This window comes from Phascolarctos cinereus, unplaced genomic scaffold, assembly GCF_003287225.1.
Source record: "Phascolarctos cinereus isolate Bilbo 61053 unplaced genomic scaffold, phaCin_HiC Scaffold_5;HRSCAF=322, whole genome shotgun sequence".
Taxonomy (NCBI): domain Eukaryota; kingdom Metazoa; phylum Chordata; class Mammalia; order Diprotodontia; family Phascolarctidae; genus Phascolarctos; species Phascolarctos cinereus.
Window position 1 is genome coordinate 321172014 of NW_027555958.1, and position 8493 is coordinate 321180506.

An 8493-nucleotide genomic window follows, 5' to 3' on the forward strand; every position below is an offset into this window, starting at 1 on the left:
TTGAAAACTTGTAGATTCTAAGTCTGAGATCCCTGGAATAACACAACACTCAATACTCCCAAGACAGCAGCAGAAAGGGGAGAAAAGCCCTATCTACACCTTCCCCCCAGAAGTATGTAAAGCCCAGGAATAACTTAAAGTTAAAAGAAAAAGAAGTAAATTGGGACAGTGAGCAAACTACAAAATAAAAAGAATTCCAACATAAAGAACTAGTAGAGTGAAAGGAACATCCAAGACATAAATCCAAAAGGAAAAGTACTCCAAGCCATACAAAGGCAAAGAATCAAAGAAAAACAGCTTAGGCATATGTTGAATCAGAATTCCTGAAAGAGATGAAAAAAAAAGTTTTAAAAATAAAGCTAAAAATTATTTAAAAAACTAAATGAGATACATAATGTTATCAAATAAGTTAGCTCCTTGAAAATTAGAATGGGCCAAATAGAAGCTAATAACTTCATGAGTCATCAAGAAATACTAAAACAAAATCAAAAGATTGAAAAAATAGAACATTGAAGGTATTGCACAGCAAAAACAATAAATCTAGAAACTAGATTGAGGAAAGATAATGTAAGAATCATAGATCTACTTGAAAGCCATGATTTTTTTTAAAGAGCCTAGGTACTGTATTATAAAAAATCATTAAAAAAAAATAACACCTATTCATATCTCTGAGAACCAGAAGGCAAAGTACAAACAGAAATATTCCTCCAGTCACCTCCTGGAGGAAACATCAAAATGAAAATACTTAGGAATATAATAGCCAAAATCCAGAGCTCCCAGATCAAATAAAAGTGGCCAGAAAGAAAGAATTCGTATCAAAGAGTCAGAGTCAGGATCACACAAGATTTAGATGCCACCATCCCAAAGAAACAGAAAGAATGAAATATGATATTCTAGTCGGCAAAAGATAGATCTACAACCAACAGTAATTTAACCAGCAAGATTGAGTATAATGCTATAAGGGGGATGGGCTTTTGATGAAACAGAAAATTTCCAGGCATTCCTGGTGAAAAGAGCAGAATAAGAAATTTGAAATACAAAGGAGCCAAGAGAAGCAAAAAAAGGTAAATATGAATGAGCAATTGTAAGACACTAAACAAGGTTGAATTATGGATAGCGTTCTGAACTTGGAATCAAAAAGACCTGAGTTTGAATCTTGCCATAGGCAGGCATTTATTACCCAGGTAAGTAATTAACACTCTTAACCTCAAATGGGAGTAGTAATAGCACTTACCTCCCAGGTTTTTGTAAATATCAAAAAAGAAAATATGTGCAAAATTCTTTGCTAACCTTTAAATGTCACATAAATACCAACACAAAAATACTACTCTATATCTGCTCTCCCTGAAAAGCAACAGTAACACTGCTGTCTTGGGGTTTATATTTTTATTCTCCTCCTCAGATCCTAGGATCATCTTCTGTCATACTTGCCTTCCCAGATCACTAAACTTTGAGGCACAATCACAGTCTCTCTCTTGAATCCCTATTACATATTTTAACTACTGCCCTTCATCACATACATGGCAGTGTACTTATACCTGCACTGTGTCACATAATTTTGGAAATCAATACTACTACTTCAGCAACTCCTGCCTATGACCCATTTCTATGTTGGACACGAATAAAGGAACTTTCTTTATTGTAGCTACTGAAAATATAGAAGTGTCAAACCATATTCAATTTATAGAAGATAGTATAGTGACTTGAAAAGATCATTGGGGAAGCAAAGCCAAGATGGTGAAGTAGCAGGAAGAAGTATAGCCCAGATAGTCCAACACAACTCCTCCACAAAGAAAATATACCAGACCAGATTCTGATTGACAAATCCAAGAAAAAATTTCAGTGGGTCATTCTTCCAGCCAAAGTCAGTGTAGATGGAGAGAAAGGTCTGTGGACACTGGGAATAGGATCTGGCCAAGTCTATATTGCTGGGAGAGTTCCAATGCCCAGGGATTGAAAGATGAGAATGGGTGTGCCCAAGGCCAAGTAGAGGCCCAAGATTCAAGCTAAAGTTGGGCCTGGGAGTGGTTCTATTATATTTTGATGATCTTAAAAGAATAACAGAAAAAGAGGGGAAGAGGAATACTCTTGGGGTTTGGGAATTGAAGGATGGAGAATATTATCTTATATAATTAGGGTGGGCAAGTAGACATTTATGCCACCAAGGAGGAAGGGAAAGGGAGAATTGGGAGACAGCTAAACCTTATTCTCATCTGAAAAAATCAAAGGAAGGACAAATATGCATGCCCAATTGAGTACAAAAATACATTTCACTCAGCTCAAAATGAGAGAGAAAAAAGAGAAAGGAAAGGGGAGAATAATCCTGAGGGTAGATTAAGGGAGGAATTAGTCTTTAGTAAAAACAAACACTTGAAAAAGGGGCAGGAAATAAAGAGGAGGAAAAGTATAAGAGAATAAGGTAGAGAGAAATACATAAGAAACAATCATATCTGTTTATGTGAACTCATATGATAAACTCACTCATAAATGGAAGAGAATAGCAGAATGAATTAGAAAGTCAAATCCTACAATATTGTTGATAAGAAACAAATCTGAAAAGAAGATGCACAAAGACATAAAATATAGTACAAACAAAATTCATTATGTTTCAGCTGAAGTAAAAACAAAACAAAACAGGCAAGGGAACCAGTTTATGATCTCAGCCAAAACAACAGCAAAATCAAACCTTGTTAAAAAGATAAACAAGGAAATTATCCTTTTAGCACATATCATAGATAATGAGTTACTATCAGTACTTAACATATATGGACCAAATGGTATAGCATCTAAATTCTTAAAGGAAAAATTAAATGAATTATAAGGAGAAATAGACATCAAAACTAGTACAACAAAGAATCTCAATTTACCTTCTCTCAGACCTAGAAAAATCTAATGAAAAAACAAGCAAAAAATAACAAAGAACCTGAATACAATTTTAGAAAAGTTAGATATATTAGATTTCTGAAGATTATTTAATGGTAATAGGAAGTATACATTTTTTATCAGCTGTCTATGACACCTTTAAAAAAATTGACCATATATTTGACCATCAAAACTTTGTAAACCAATGCAGAAAAATTAAACACATATTTTAGAGACCTTAATTCAATAAAATTTTATTCCAACAAAGGACTTTTGAAGCAAAGATTAAAAATGGAGATAAAACAGCTGCCTGGCCACCCCCAGCCAGGGAGAGGAGGAGTTGAGAAAACTGCTTGAGAAAACTGTTTATTGGTGGCTTCAGCTTTGAAACTATAGATGATCATTTAAGAGAACACTTTGAAAAATGGGTCACTCTCACAGATTATGTGATAATGAGAGATCCCCAAACAAAATATTCCAGAGGTTTTGGCTTTTTTGACTTATTCTTGTGTAGAAAAGACAGATGCAGCAATGTGTTTGGCCACATAAAGTTGATGGGCTCCTTCACTGTGGAACCAAAGAGACCTGTTTCTGGAGAGGATTATAGTAAAACCTGGTGCACATCTGACTGTGAAGAAAATGTTTGTTGATAGTATTAAAGAAGATACAGAAGAATATAATTTAAGAGATTGCTTTGAAAAGTATGGCAAGATCAAAACTACAGAAGTTATGGAAGATCAACAGAGTGGAAAGAAGAGAGGATGTGCTTTTGTAACTTTTGATGATCATGATACAATTGGCAAAATTGTTGTTCAGAAATATTATACTATTAATGAGCATAACTGTGAAGTGAAAATGGCCCTTTTGAAGCAAGAGATACAGTCTACTGGCTCACAAAGAGGTTGTGGAGGTGGCTTAGGCATTTATGGTGAGGAGGAAACTTTGGAGGTGGTGGAGGAAACTTTGGTGGAAGAGGTGGCTATGGTGGTGGTGGTGGTGGCAGCACAGGCAGTTATGGAAAGTAGACATGGTAGATATAATGGATTTGGTGGAGATGGTGGCAACTATGGAGATGGTCCTGGCTAAGTAGTAGAGAGGATATGGTGTTGGTGATGGACTTGGATATGGAAACCAAGATGGTGGATATGGTAGTGGTAGAGGAGGATATGGTGGTTACAATGAAGGAGGAAATTTTGGTGGTGGTAACTATGGTGGCAATGGGAACTATAATGATTTCGGAGATGGTAATGGGCAGTAGCAATCAAATTATGGACCCATGAAAGGAGGCAGGTTTGATGGAAGGAGCTCAGCCAGTCCTTATGGTGGTGATTATGGATCTGGTGGTGGAAATGATGGATATTATGGTAGCAGAAGGTTCTAAAAACTCAGCAGAGGAGGGCTATAGTTCTTAGCAGGAGACAGAGCAAGGCGTTGTTGGGAAAGCTGCAGGTTACTTTGAGACAGTCTCCCAAATGCATTAGAGGAATTGTAAAAATCTGCCACAGAAGGAACAATGATCCACTGTCAGAAAAGTTACTGCAGCTTAAACAGAAAACCCTTCTTGTTCAGAACTGTCATAGCCACAATTTGTGAAAAAAGTGCAGCTATTGATTAATGCAATGTAGTGTCAATTAGATGTACATTCCTGAGGTCTTTTATCTGTCATAGCTTTGTCTTTTTCTTTTCTTTTCATTACATCAGGTATATTGCCCTGTAAATTGTGGTAGAGGTACCAGGAATAAAAAAATTAAAGAATTTTTAACTTTTCAAAAAAAATTAATTGCAGACTAAATAACACTGTGTGGATCAAAGGAAAAACCATAGAAAACATCAATAATTTCATTAAAGATGACAATAAGATAACATACCAAAATCCCTGGGATACAGCAAAAGCAATACTTAGGAAATTTTTATATCTCTAAACACATTCCTTAATAAAAGAGATAAATAGCAGATCAAAGAATTAATCATACAATTAAAAAGCCCTAAAAAACAAATTTTAAACCTTTAATTGAGCCATAAAATAGAGATCTTGAAAATCAAAGAAGAGGTTAACTAAATTAAGAAAAAAGAATTAATAAGTAAAAATAAATAAAACTAGCAGATTAAAGTATGAAATAGATAAATCATTAGCTAAATTAATTTTTAAAAATAAAGAAGAAAACACAATTAAATATAAGGACTGTCTTGGTGTCTTTCTGGCAGCTTCTAAAGGGTGAAATTCTTGTTCATCTGAGTCTTAGTCATGGTGTACTAAATTGCACTTAATACAGTGCGGGCTGTGAAGGAAAGGCCATCTTCCTCCCATGCTTTTTAGGCTCTTTGATGTTGAAAATCAGGTTTGGGATTTTGATATGTTCCATTTGTCCTTTAAAGTTCTTGGCACTTGTGGTAAAGTCCTTGGTCCCAGGAACTCAAACCATGTCAACTTTTAAGCTATGATTCAAGGATGAAGGGAAGTCCCAAGTGGGGTTTTGGACTTGGAACTTTGTGGTACTATATTATATAGAAACTATTAACCTAATCCTTCTCCAATCCTCAAAGATTTGAGTAGTGTGAAGGAGAGGGATAATAGCTCCCAGATGTTTGAGGTGGTGATGTTCATGTGTTTGTTCTTTCTACACCTTTGAAATATTCCTTTGAAAATACTGATCTAGCTGTGAAGTAGATAAATGGAGCTGGGGTCCAAGTAACCAATAAAATTGGGGATTAGGCATCTGTGTACCTGAATCTATAGCAGAGACTAGGTACTCTTCAGATCCCCTTAAAGGTCCTAGAGAACTCTGAGGGAGTAGGAGAAATGTAACAGGACTGGCAGAGATCAGGAAAGTCACTGTTTAATCTAGTTTCTAGTCTTAAACTACTCCACTCCCCAATTTGACATTGCTGCCAGGTGAATCCTCCTAGGCAAAGCTCTGATTTCATCACTCCTTAATCATAAATTTTCTTTACATCCCCATTTCCCACCAAATATAGTATAAGCTCATTAGCCCAGCATTCACAGCCCAGTGTAGTCAGCCACATCTCATTTAACTTCCCTTCAAGTACTCCACCTTCCTGCCATACTGGATTATTCAAATTTCCCCATACTTGTCATTTCTCACCTCCGTAAATTGAACACATCATCACAATGCATGGAATGGTCCCATCTATTGCTATTGAAATCTTTTCCTTGTTTCAAGACCTACCTTAGGCACAACCTCTTCTACCCACCCTTCCTTCATTGATGCCCCAGCTAGCATTGTTGTTTCCTCTCTCAGATCTCTTACAGCATTTTGTTCTTAACTACTTTTCCTAATCTCTAAGCATATTCTAATTTGTATTTTGCTTATTCAGGTACACATCTTATTTCTCAAGCTATTTTTGTCAGATTCATTGAGGTAGAGATTATTCCTTTTTAACTATCTCCCCCCCCCAGCATCAAGCACATGCTTCAGTATTTGTCTTCAAGGATCTCTAATTTTGCTGGTATCCCCCCCTCCAAGTTTTTCTTTTTAATAATAAATACAGGTTACAATCTATCCGAATGTTAGTTAATAGAATTTGAAAGCAAATTCTTGTTGCTTTTGAAGAATTCAATACACCGCTGTGAATGGTGATAAGACTACACTACATACCATATTTCATGGCATAATTGTCGCCACCACATGATCAGCACACCTTTTTTTTTCAGATCAAAAATTGGTTTATAACCTTTTATCATGTAGTCATCACATGGTACAATTCTGTTTGTCATGCAGCTTAAAAGATAAACAGAGCAGCAATGTATTCACCAGTGGCATATGGATACACGTTTATTTCTCGAGCATTGCGAGCTTTGAGCCTAGGATTCTTACTGTGTGCACATTGTCGGTGTATTTCTGAAAGCCAACTTGCTTGGTTTATTTAGAGCTTTAGAGTGCTGCTGCAGTATGAATGGTATTGTCACTCAACCCAATAAAGAGCTGTAAGCGCAAGGGAAGCAGGCGAAGCTGCTTTGAGTAAGTCATTTGATATGGTAAGACTTGCATCTTCCAGTGCTAACTAAACTGTACAGCTCATCTGGTGGTGGTGCATTAACATGTGAAGCATTTCTTCCTGATTATGGGTAAATATAAAAACTATTTTGTGGGCTTCAAGCTGAAAGTGAGTGTGCTTGCTGAACAGCATGGAAACAGAGCTGCGGAAAGACAATTTTCAGAGAGTGAAAAGTTGATGTGAGACTGGTGGAAACTAAAAGACAAGCTAAAAAACACAAACCTTTCTAGATGTGCATTTAGAGGTCTTAAAACAGGCAAGCTTCCACAAATCGATGAAGTGTTTGTGTGTTCCATGTATCCTAATCTTGCACCAAAGAAGTTTAATAGTAACTGATTTTTAAGTAATACTGGCACCAAATTTTTTTAAATAAAAATTTCATGTAATAGTTGCATCCCATCTTTTTTGCAAAAAGTTGGCATAAAATCTGAAATGATTATATGGTGAAATACAGTATAGCGGACACTAATAGCATTTATTGAATCTTATAATCTTAGATTTAGAAGGATTCTTCAAGGCCATCCGTTCCAAGATTCCAACTAATGTGGCAACCTTTCTACAAAACTCGCAAAAAAAAGTGATCATACAAGATCTGCTTGTACCACTCTAGCAAAAGAAAATTCAGTGTCCTCCTTAATCATATTGCCCATTCTCTGCTGATTTTCTCCAATTTATCTTGTGTTATACCTTGTTTGTATAATAATTGCAAATTTTCTCCCCCATAAGTCTGTGAGCTCCTAGAGGACAGTGACCATTTTTTACCTTTCTTTGAATCCCCAGCACTTCGCCCAATGTCAAGCACCTTGTAGGCACTTAATAAATGTTTGTTCTTTGCCTTATAAGGAAACCAATTATATTGTTAAATGGCTTGAATTATTGGGATTTTTTTCTCCATTGAGATGAAATCTGTCTTTCTGTATCACTCATTCATTTTTCCTGGTTTTGATATCTATAAAATCACCCCCCCCCGTAATCTAATTCCTCTTAAACATGATACCCTTTGTAAGATTTGAAGCCAGTCATCATTCTCTCACTGCCTTTTCCAGGAAAAAATACCTATCATGAGATATGGTTTGGAGTTTTGTTTGCTTTTTTCTGAATGTGTTTAAGAATGCAAAGTCCTTCCTAAGATGTGCTGCCCAAACTAGACAAAATGTTCTAGATGTGGTTTGACCAAAGCAGTGTAAAAATAATTGCTAATCTTTCTTGTTATGGGCATGGCATTTTCATTATAACAGCTTGAGACCCCGTTCTGATCAGTTTAGCAAATATTTACTAAATGTATTCCATGTACAACATGTAAGAGCTCATGCCAAGAGCTCATGATACAAAGACAAAAGCTAAATCTTTCCCTGCCTTCAAAGAGCTTTCATTACACTTGGAAGATATACATACACACATGTAAGTAAATAAGAAATAGTCATTTTAAGAGAGGGAGGGCCAGTAATGGGAGGTATCACAGAAGGCATCATGTAAGAGTTAGCACCTGAGCTGTGCTTTTAAGGAGGTAGGAAATCTATGCCATAGAGGTGAAAATGGAATGTACCCTAAATACGGGATGTCACTTATACACAGATATGGGGATAGGAGGTGGAACAAGGTATATGGGGAACA

General features: G+C 36.1%; 1 pseudogene; it reads left to right on the forward strand.

Moving 5' to 3' along the window:
• Positions 1–1070: 1070 nt before the first annotated feature.
• Positions 1071–4243, forward strand: LOC110211860 (heterogeneous nuclear ribonucleoprotein A3 pseudogene; annotated as a pseudogene).
• Positions 4244–8493: the final 4250 nt, after the last annotated feature.